Source organism: Magnolia sinica, chromosome 12 (genome assembly GCF_029962835.1).
Source record: "Magnolia sinica isolate HGM2019 chromosome 12, MsV1, whole genome shotgun sequence".
NCBI lineage: Eukaryota > Viridiplantae > Streptophyta > Magnoliopsida > Magnoliales > Magnoliaceae > Magnolia > Magnolia sinica.
In genome coordinates, this window is record NC_080584.1 from 49,276,237 (window position 1) to 49,288,573 (window position 12,337).

Genomic DNA, 12,337 nt, shown 5'->3' on the forward strand with positions numbered 1-12,337 from the left:
AAATTCCTTTCTGCTCCCTTTTTTAGATTCAGGCATTTCAAGCAGACCAAGCGCCGAGTGCCGAGCTCGAGAGCATTTGTAAGCAGGGAGCATCGCTTCCCCTTGATATTTGCCAACCCTCAACACTTATGCATTTTATGCCTTTCTTTGTCAATGTAACACCGATGTTTATGCTGACATAACTCTGATGTAAACCTTATTCCGATCAATGAATACATTTTGTCATGAGAACTCTTGTATTCAATCGTCCAATTTACATAGCTGTGATTATTTGCATGTCTATTAATGAAGTTTGAGCAATTTTTTTTTATCAACCGACTTAGGGATAGTAAATCTTGGGATGCTTAGCATTCCAGAGATGTGGTAGTAGTTGAAAATGCCCTGGTTTGTCAATTAGCATGAGTGTTGAGTCAACTAGACAGCAGAGCCTCATAGGAAGATCAATTCAAAACGTCTGCCTCAACCGGATGTGTGCAAGATCACCACAGGTAAATCTAAGCCTCACATCCCATGTCCCAAAACACCAGGTAAATAAAACCTTTAAAACAAATTAGAACAACATAGGATTTTTAAGTTAAGAAAACTTTTTCAAAATCAGAAAATCTCTAAGTTTTTTTTTTTTGTTGATTTATCGATAAAAGGTTCGATAAAATTGAGATGTGTTATCGATGTCCTCGAAAGCTCAATCGATAAAATCGAATGAGGATATAAAGTGTCCAGTAACTGCATATACATCTAGATGGAATTATCAATGTATCAATACCCCTAATGATATCATCGATATTTGAATCTCGAGTTTATCGAAGTAAACTCGATATAATCGACAACAGAGTATTTGTGTCCCTTTTTTTTTTATAGAAAAATCATGAAGACCTTCAATATATCGAACCAACCTCGATATCCTCAAAATTCAAATATCAATGATATCGGAGGTCTTTCGATGATTCGGTCTTGGACACCGTCTTTCCAGCAACATTTTTCAGGTGGTTTTTATTTATGTTCAATGGTCACTCGATAGAATCGATATTCAAATATCGATGATATCGAGGCAGGATCAATGGCATCGAGAATGAACATAAACTTGTCCAGCAAGCTTAGTGGAAAATCCTTTGAATTTATCGATGCATTGACACTGCCTGCCTTCGGTATCATCAGTATTCAAATTCTGATGATATCGAGTGTGCCTCGATCATATCTTTTAGCCTGAAAAATTTTGAAGCAAGTCTCTCTCATTTTTCAAATATCAAGGAATCGATCCTCGTTTCGATAATATCGGAGTTCAAAATCCAATGACATCGACATGTGTTTCGATGCCCTCGACCAGCTGGCAATAGGTTTCAAAAGCATATGACATTTGAGTTTGTGTCATCGAGAGGACCGTCGATGCTATCGAGATTATACGCTTGATGATATCGATCCCGCTCGATGATATCGAACTCTGTCATAAATGTGACTGTTTTATATCCGTTGGAACCTTTTACCTATATAAGGAAGACTTGTCTATTATTGCTGGTAGAGAAAGAAGAGAGTGCTTTTGAGTGTTTTACCTTAGATCATATACACAAAGCCCTTTCTCTCAAGGGAGTTCATCCTCCAATCCACCCTCATCATTGATATTCAATAGAGTGGATTGGGGAATGAACTTCCACATTCAAGGATCCTCTAGCTGCCATTTTCATGGCAAATCATTAAGCTGAGATTCCTTGAATGCATAGATGATTGGAATCACTCTATCTCCTTTATAGGAAAATATCTTGAGAGTAGGATTCCATCATAACCTTGACCCAACCCATCGCCGTGTATTGGTACATCTTCTGAGTTGCAGATCAAGGAAGCAGAAGACTCTTCATCAACAAAGGAGGAGATCTTCTATAACGAGCAAAAAGGGACTCATCTACTTATCTGTAAGTTATCAAAGTCCAGAGGACCCTTGTGATCATTCCTTTTTAGGATTAGGTCTAAGGTGTTTCTCACCCTTGCAAGTCCTCTAGGAGACCTTCGGAGGGAGTGTACGTGGTGGGTGCATTGTGTTGACCCTTGCTCTGTGGAGAGCATAAACAGTTAGGGTCTTGTGGAAGATCCTTGGCCAGTGTGCCTAAAAGTGGGTGCGTTGTGTTGACCCTTGCTCGTGAGAGCATAAACAGTGAGGTTCCTTGTGTGGATCCTTGGCCAGTGTGCCTAAAACCGGGTGTTATGTGTTGACCCTTGCTCAGGGAGCATAAACAGTCAGCCTAGGTGTAGGTTGTAAAGGTTGAAGGTGAACCTGATTTAAAGCCTTAGGTTTGAGGTGAACCGCTATGAAACCTCGTTGAAATACGGTATACTCAAGGGTTGAGTGCGGTTACTGGGAGTGGAGTAGACAAGTAGTCGAACCACTATAAAAATGACTGTGTTTGATATTGATATTTATTTTCTTGTGTGATTTCCTTCTATATTTTCATATCTGAATATTTAAGATCACACCTCATACACACATACAGTTATATCCATCATAAACTAGTTTGCATATTATTCATCTCTAAAATAGTTTGTGATTGGATCCTCTACCGGGCTTGGAAGCCTGTAGAGTTACTTTTGAGTAATCCTAATCTATGCTTGTTGTTAGGATTAGTGTGATAGGATTTTAAATTGACATAAAATTATAAAAAAGTCCTATTCACCCCCCTTTAGGACATATTGGCATATTCCCACTTCAACTAAAGTGGTCTTCACTACCATTTCAGTAGTTGGCCGATCAGATCTTCCAATCGATATGTACCGGGTCAGACGGTGCTTACAATCACATAGGGTCCTTCCTAGTTGGGCCCCATCATACCTACACCAACCTCCTTGGTATTTTGGAATGTCTTTTGGAGGACTAAGTCCCCCACTCGAAATCTTCTAGCATTAAGTCAGGCATTGTAAAACTGAGACACTTACTGCTGTCGGACGATCGTCCGAAGATGAGCTTGTTCCCTTCATTCTTCCAGGAGATCGAGGTCGAGCGCCAGTAGTTCCTCATTGTCTTGTTCGTCAAACGAGCTTACTCGGGCAGTCGGCAATCCGATCTCCACAGGGGTGACTGCTTTCGACCCATACTCGAAAGAAAACAAAGTTTCTCCTGTTGTAATCCGAGCTGTGGTTCGGTAAGCCCATAGGAACTTAGGGAGTTCTTCAGCCCAAGCTCCTTTAGCTTGGTTAAGCTTGGTTTGGAGATGTTGCTTGACGATCTTTTTGACAGTTTCGACTTGTCTGTTTGCTGGGGATGGCGTGGAGACGAGTATATGTTTCTGATCCCGAGGTTCTTCTTGGTACTGCCTGTTGTCGAACTGCTTTCCGTTGTCAGATACAATGGTTTGAGGCACTCTAAATCGGCAGATAATATTCTTCCAAATAAATTTTGTGATTTTTCATTTGGTTATCTTGGCCAATGGCTCAACCTTGACCCACTTGGTAAAGTAGTCCACGGTGACAACAACAAACTTGGTTTGACCTTTCCTATAGGAAACGGTCCGATGATGTCGATCCCCCATTGGGCAAAGGGCCATGGGCCGGTTATGGGGGTAAACTCCTTGAGCAGCTGCCGAGGAACGATCGCGAATCTCTGGCATTTATCACAACTCTGGATGAGCTTCTGTGCATCATGTTGAATGGTCGGCTAGTAGTAACCCTATTGTATGACCTTATGAACTAAAGATCGTCCTCCCACGTGATTTTAGCAAATGCCTTCATCAATCTCTCTTAGGACATAATCGGCTTCATCAGGTCACAAACATCCTAAGAGGGGCGCGAAGAATCCTTTCTTATATAATATTCTATTAAGCATAGTGTAGCGGGCGGCTTGGATTTTCAGTCGCTAGGCCTCGGCTCGATCTTCAGGCAGCTCGCCGCTTTCAAGATAACGAACAATAGGGTTGGCCCAGGTAGGTTCCGAGTCAATTGGGAGCAAGGTCGAGGCAATTGTTTCGTCGACGCTCGGCTTAGCCACATACTCTATAGGAACAGACCTGGAGATTTCATCTTCATTGGCAGTGGTGAGTTTCGCTAATAAGTTGGCTTTGATGTTCTCTTCTCGCGGGATCTGAACGATGATGTAATGTTGAAAACCGTCGATTAGTACCCTTGCTTTTTGTAGATAGGCTTTCAGTCACTCTTTTCTAGTCTGATAGACATCGGCTATTTAGTTGACGACCAATTGTGAATCGTTGTATACGTCAAGATGAGTGACCCCCAAACTGGTTGCCAGATGGAGTCCGAGGAGTAAGGCTTCATACTTTGCCATGTTATTGAAGGCCTGAAATCCAAGCCTCAGGGCATACTGCATGTACGTCTGATCGGGAATTTCCAGGATGACCCCTACCCTGCTTGCCCTAGAGTTGGATGAGTCATCAACATAAAGACACCAATGGGTTAGGGATTCTTGCCGACTCTTCAGGCAAGAAGATTTCATTAGGGTCGGCGATGCGTGGCTCAGATTGCTACGTGACTTCAATGATGAATTCGGCCACAGCTTGGCCTTTAATCGCTACCCTTGGCTTATAGTGGATGTCGAACTCACTTAGCTCGATCGCCCATTTAGTGAGACGTCCCGAGGCTTCTAGTTTTTGGAGAATCTGCTCCAACGGTTGGTCTCTTAAGACGACGATCTAGTGCGCCTGGAAGTACGGTCATAATCATTGGGAAGAGACGACCAATGGTAGGGCCACTTTTTCCAAGGTCGGATACCTTGGTTCTGCTGGACAAGTGCTTTGCTGACATAGTAGACCGGGAACTGCTTTCCCTTATGCTCACGAATCAAGGCCGAGCTTACGGTTACATTGGATACAGCTAAATAGATCAGCAGTGTCTCACCTGGCTTGGGCTTTGATAGTAAAGGCGGCGATCCCAAGTAGTTTTTTAGCTGCTGGAGGGCCGCTTCACATTCCTTTATCCAATTCACTACCTGTTGACCCTTCAACTGTTTGAAGAAGGGAAGGCATTTGTCAGTGGCTCGGGATACGAAGCGGTTAAGTGCAGTGACTCATCTAGTCGGCCTCTGATTATCTTTGATCGTCTTTGGTGATTCCATATTGAGTAGAGCCTGGATCTTCTTTAGGTTTTGGGCATGTGGGCCTTAGTCAGGCTTAGCACCTTAGGAGTCCAAGCCATGCTAGTAGAGTTGGTCCATTCCATAAGCCGACTTACTTATCTTGTCTTATTTTTCCCCCAACAGTAATGTTGGGGGATTTGATACACTCGTCCTCCTCTCATTCGTCCCACCTCTGAAATAGTGGCCTCACAATCGCGCGACCTCGAGAATCGAACCGATGAGTGTTCTGGATGAGGCAGTCCACCCCAACATTTGTGCTGGCCACCATACTAGCAATAAATCTTCCATCATAAGCTCGGTCCACTCATAATCTGATCCAACTCCGATCTACTCCTCGGCCTCCACAGGTCGGCACAAGGAGTAGGGAGGCTCACTGTTGGGGGAAAAATAGGGCAAGATAAGTAAGTCAACTTATGGAATGGACCAACTCTACTAGCATGGCTCGGACTCCTAAGGCACCGAGCCTGACTGAGGCCCACATGCCCAAAGCCTAAAGGAGAGACATGGCTCGGACTCCCAAGGCGTCGAGCCTGACCGAAGCCTACATGTCCTGTGCCACGAGGCAGAGCCTCTGAGGAGGCCAAGGCACATCTAGGATCCTCAAAGGACTTCCCATGAGCTGCCTAACGCCGACCTAACACATAGGTCGATGATACAAGACCGATCAACAAGGTCCCAGGCTCAATGCCTTATGCCCGACCCTAGTCTGACCTACCTCATAGGTCGACCACCAGTCAGCCATCAATCAGTGGCACGCCGATCACGAATTGACCGTGTCCTATCTAATGATCAATGGGAGGCTCAACCTTCTACAGCCGACCATATCTTATTTAATGAGTGAATCGGCTAGGAGGTCGGGATCGACCGACGAATTGTCGAGCTCTACCTGAAACATTTGCCTCATTTAGAGCCGAACCAAGGAGTTAGCTCAATATCAAGAATCTTCCAAAGATCTTGGAAGATAACTCCCAATTCTGAAGATCTCAGGATCGGCCAGAATAGGAATCAAAACCCCATCAAATCTCCTATGAACCAGGAAAGAGATCCCAACGCCATAGGATCTCATCTCCCCTATAAATAGGGACGTCTAAAGGTGAAAGGTACACACACAGATACACACGCTCTCTCCCTCACCCCTAAACCATTCATTAAGACCCTGAATCGACGTCTGACTTAGGCATTGGAGGGTCCCCTGTACAAGCCAAGGTCTCCTTTGTCCTCTTCATGTGCAGGTATCAAGCACCAGCTGAGGGGTGAGCCAGAAACTGCATCAACACCACCTATCCACGCAATGAATGATTCGGATTAATCATACATCATTACCTAGACATATGTGGCATATACGATAAAAAATTTCAAATTTCTACGTAATTGCTTTTGTCTTTTGGCATAGGGAGTTATGTAATGTAACCTAATGTGTGAGATTAGATCCACATGGCTCATCTAATTTTTGAGGTCGAAAAACGTTGGGACCTCAAATATCAGGTTGATCTGGCCATTGGGTGGACCACACTGATCAGACAATGATTGTTAACAAATCATGTAATTGATAAACTGCATGGGTCATAGGAGATTCAAATCAAATCGATTCATCGATTCTTTAACCTTACTTTAATTATTTGTATACAGGCTAATGATCAGTTTGGTTCTGACATGTGTACCTCAAGTGGACCATTGATTTAGAGAAAGTAATATCCATAAACTTTAATTTGGTTTGTCTGATTGCAGTTGAGTCATGGAGTCTGTTGGTCCGACGTACAGGATGATCGTCTGACCTAGAGGATCATCAGTCTGACCAACAAAGAGATACTAACTAAAATTTAATGGAGCATATACTTTGTCAGCTCAGGTCAGTCCGACCTATAGACTATAGGTTCGACTTGTAGGTCCAACCTGCAAGTTGTAGGTTTGACTTGTGGGTCCAACCTACATATTTTAGGTTCTATCGACAAAAGGTAATACCAATTGATTTCATTACGATTTTTTAAATTTAATTTATTAAATTATTAAACTTATGACTCATAATTAATACTAATTAATGGGCTAATTAAATAACAAGATAATGGTGCAAACCACTTTGATCGATCTGGTGGGGTTTTCTCCTCGTCACTCGATCGATCAGTCCAGCGACCAATTCTCTTTATTCATCTGAGCTACTCAACCAGTTGAGGAGTCTGCTTGACCGGTCGAGGCTCCGCTCGACCAGTCGAGCTTACGTAGATTTGAATCCAGATCTTGTGCGGACTCTAAAAATTTGAGGCGGTTTCGCAGAGGTGCGAAAGGAAGTTACCTAAACTATAAATATGGGTCCCTAAGGCTTTTCTAGGGTATTGAGAAGGCTTTCTAAAGCTATTGAGTAAAGGGTTTTTTGATAGCCAAGGTGAGAGAGAGAGAGAGAGAGAGAGAGAGAAAAGAGAGAGAGGAAGCTTGTGGAAGGGAGGTTCTGCTCATAGAGATGATCTACTGTGCACTCGACATCTCATCATTTCTATGTCCTCGTGATCAGTGGATCTCTTCATTTTTCTTTTATTCTCATCTTGTTCATCCACTTTGCATGAGTGAAGAAGGTTTTAATCGAAGTAGTGTGTGCTTCTGATTGGTTGTAACGTTTTACTTTATAGTGGATTATTGCTCTGGACTAGGTCCCATAGTTTTTACCTCTTTAAGGATTTTCCACATAAAAATTTCATGTGTTGTGTGGTTTGTGCTTTGATTTATTCAATTGCTTCATTATCCCATAATTTGGTGTTTTTGGGAGGCTAGATCCTAAGGTTTTATGTAAGCCCCCAACAAAGTGGTATCAGAGATATTGGTTTATTAAATGGGGTGGGATCGGTTCTGAATTATGGAAGGAGGCTCATCAAGGATGATCAGTCTCAATGGTTCTAACTGAACAATATGGAAGGCCAAGATAGAGGACTTACTTTATTGCAAGGACTTGTATTCTCCAATTCAATGCATATCAGCAGAATCAAAAGATATGTCAGATGATGATTGGAAGAAGTTGGATCAGAAGGCGATGGGGTTTATTAGACAATGGTTAGACAATTCTGTATTCCACCATGTGTCTTCGGAAACCTCAGCCACTAGCCTATGGCTGAAATTACAAGGTCTGCATGAGAGGAAGACAGCTGGTAATAAGATTTTTCTAATAAGACGACTTGTGAATCTCAAGTTCAAAGATGGTGGTTCTGTGGCTGAGCACATGAATGAAATTAGTAATATATTGAACCAGCTCTCTGTTATGAAGATGGTCCTAGACAATGAATTACATGCTTTACTACTGCTTAGCTCATTGCCTGATGGTTGGGAGACATTGGTGGTGTCTCTGAGTAACTCCGCACCAGATGAAAAGGTGTCCATGGAGCAGGTAACTAGTTGTCTCTATAATGAGGAGACAATAAGGAAGTCTCAAGGGTCTACTCAGCAAGAGGCCCTTGTGACACAAGAATGAGGGAGAGAAAAGAACAAAAAAGGCAGGAAGGCCCGAGATAAATCTAGAGGTAAGTCAAGTATCAGGAAGGATGTTGAATGTTAAAATTGTGGCAAGAAGGGCCACTACAAGTATGGATGTCGTAATAAGAAGAACAACAAGAAAGGAAAAGGAAAGGAAAAGGAAGATGAATCAGATTCCACTGCGGTCGCTTTTGATGGCGACATTGTAGTTATTTTTTCAACAGATCATAATGTTTGTCTCATAACTATGAGTCAGGACACCGATTGAGTGATAGACTCGGGAGCATCGTTTCATGTGACTCCACGCAGGGACTTCTTCACAAGCTGTAAGTCAGGTGACTTTGGGACCGTGAAGATAGGAAATTCTGGCATATCGAAGATTGTAGAGGTCGGTGATATTTGTGTGAAGACCGATGTGGGCTGCACATTAGTTCTCAGGGATGTGAGGCGTATCCCAGACCTTCGCCTCAACTTGATGTCGATAGGAAGGTTGGATGATGATGACTATGAAAGCCGGTTTGTTGTTGGGCGCTGGAAGCTCATCAAGGGTTCGTTGATCGCAGCTAGAGAAAAGAAGTGTTGCACCCTTTACAAGGAAAGTGTTAGTGTGTGCAAGGGTGGGTTGAACGAAGCGGAAGATTCAACTATTGACATGTGGTAAAGGCATCTAGGCTACTTGAGTGAAAAATGGCTCGAGCTACTACCAAAGAAGCGACTCCTTCCAGACATAACAGGTATACCTCTCAAAACCTATATTGATTGTTTATCAGGGAAACAGCATAGAGTTTCATTTGTTAAATCTGTTTCTCTTGTTAATAAGGTGCATGCATTAGATTTGGTTTATTCTGATGTTTGTGTTCCTATGAGGACAAAAACCTTGGGTGGGGCATTGCATTTTGTCACTTTTATATATGATGCATCTAGGAGGGTTTGGGTTTATGCTTTAAAATCCAAGGACGCGATCTTTGGTATGTTTAAATTCTTTCATGCTATAGTTGAGGGAGATATAGGTAGATCATTGAAGAGCATCCGCACTGACAATGGTGGTGAATACATTGGTGACTTTCATGAGTATTGTAAGTCCCTGGGTATACGGCATGAATAGACGTTTCTCAAGACCCCCCAGCATGAGCGAATGAATCGCACCATTGTAGAAAGAATCAGATGCATGTTATCCCATGCAAAGCTACCCAAGACGTTCTGGGGAGAAGCAATGCACATGGCAGTGCATTTGATAAATAGGTCTCCATCAGCCCCGTTGAATGGAGAAGTACCTGAGAAGGTGTGGACTGGACAGGATCCATCATACAGTTATCTTAGGGTGTTTGGATATAGGACATCTATTCACGTACTAAATAACGAGAGGTCCAAGCTCGATATGAAGATCAGGCAGTGTGTGTTCTTGGGGTACGATGATGAGATGTTTGGTTATAGATTGTGGGATCCGACCGAGAAGAAGCTCGTCAGGAGCAGAGATGTGGTATTCTTTGAAGATCAATGTCTAGAAGACATTGGTAAGTTAGAGAAGAACTAACATAATTCAGGTGAGGTAGAGGACATAGATCTAGTTATTCCTCCCGTGGCGCCTGATGACTGGGGAGTATAACAAGGTACAGAGGATGAGGGAATTCCTATAGAAGATGAACCGGGGGAGCAGCCCCCACTTGATCCACCTGTTGAGCCACAGCTGAGGAGGTCATCTAGGGACAGACAGCTGTCCAAGAGGTACTTGCCCTATGAGTACATTATGCTTACTTATGAGGGAGAGCCAAAAGATTATTCCGAGGCCCTAACTGACGAGCATAAAGGGGAGTGGTTGAAAGCTATGCAAGAGGAGATGAAATCCTTACATAAGAACCACACCTATGATATGGTGAAATTGCCTAAGGGCAAGAAAGCTCTGAGCAACAAGTGGGTATTCAGAAAGAAGGTTGAGCAGAAGAATCCACAGATGAGGTTCAAGGCCAAACTTATAGTAAAAGGGTTCGGTCAGAGGAAAGGTATAAACTTCGAGGAGATATGCTCACCAGTGGTGAAGATGACATCCATACGGGTGTTGCTTAGGTTGGTGGCTAACATGGATCTGGAGATAGAGCAGTTAGATGTTAAAACTGCATTTCTCCATGGTGACCTAGAAGAAGAGATCTACATGCACCAATCAGGGGGGTTCGAAGTCAAGGGCAAAGAGCATATGGTGTGTAGGCTGAGGAAGATCTTGTATGGGCTGAAACAAGCTCCACGGAAATGGTATAAGAAGTTCTACTCATTCATGTTTAAGCATGGATATGACAGAACGGAATCGAACCACTGTGTGTTCACGCGCAAGTTCTTAGATGGTGATTTCTTAGTTTTGCTATTATATGTTGATGATATACTCTTCATGGGAAAGGACATCAAGAAGACATCGGGGTTCATGTTCACATTTGCAGGGGGAGCGATCTCTTGGCAGACCAAGCTACAGAAGGTCGTAGCATTGTCAACAATAGAGGCCGAGTACATTGCGGTCACAGAGGCATGTAAAGAGATGCTTTAGATAAAGAGGTTCCTACAGGAACTTAGACTGAAGTAGGAGCAGCATGTGGTCTATTGTGATAGTTAAAGTGCTATACACTTGAGCAAGAATCCAAGTTAGCACTCCAAGTCGAAGCACATAGAGATTCGGTATCACTGGATCAAAGATACTTTGGAACAGAAGGTGTTACAGCTTGAGAAGGTCCACACAGACGATAGTGGGTAAGACATGATGACCAAGGCTTTGCTAAAGGGCAAGTGTGAGGTATGTAGAAATCAGGATGGCTTGCAGAAGGTGGATTCCTCCTTAAGTTGAAAAGGGAGAGATTTCATGGGGTTTTCTTCACGTCACTCGATCAGTCGAAGGTGGTGCTCGACTAGTCGAGTAGTGCTCGACTCAAAGTCCAGGACCAATTATCTTTATTCATCTTGGCTGCTCGACCAGTCGAGGAGTCTGCTCGACCAGTTCAGGTTCCACTCGACCAGTCGAGGACTCCGCTCGACTAGTGGAGCTTATGCAGATTTGAGTCTGGATCTTATGAGGATTGTGGAAATTTGAGGCGGTTTCGCAGAGGTGCGAAAGGGAAGTTGCTTAAACTATAAATAAGGATCCCTAGGGCTTTTCTAAGGTATTGAAAAGGTTTTTAAAGCTATTGAGCAATGGCTTTTTGATAGCCAAGGTGAGAGATAGAGAGAGAAAAGAGAAAGAGAGAGAGGAAGCTTGTGGAAGGGAGGTTCTACTCGTAGAGGTGATTTACTGTGCACTCGACATCTCAGCGCTTCTACGTCCTCGTGATCAGTGAGATCTCTCCATTTTTCTTTCATTCTCTTATTATTCATCCACTCCTAAGTGAGTGAAGAAGGTTTTATTCCAAGCAGTGTGTGCTTGTGATTGGTTGTAACATTCTACTTCATAGTGGATTGTTGCTCTAGACTAGGTCCTGTGGTTTTTACCTCTTTGAGGGTTTTTCACGTAAAAATTCCTTGTGTCATGTGGTTTGTGCATTAATTTATTTCATTGCTTTATTATCCCATAATTCTGGCATTTTTGGGAGGCTAGATCCTAAGGTTTTGTGCATGGCCTCCAAGACGATTATAAGACCCGACCCGAGTGCCTGTGTGTGCATGTGTGTATGTGAGCATGCATTTCATTTCTCTTATTCCCGCGGTCTTACCGGTCCAATCCCAGCAATCCCCGACCCCCAGATAGTGTTTGCGGTCATCCTTAAGTCCGATCATGTATACCCAACTCGAATCAAGCCGAAATTGATGCCATCTTGTCCGCTTTGTCGTTACGATTTT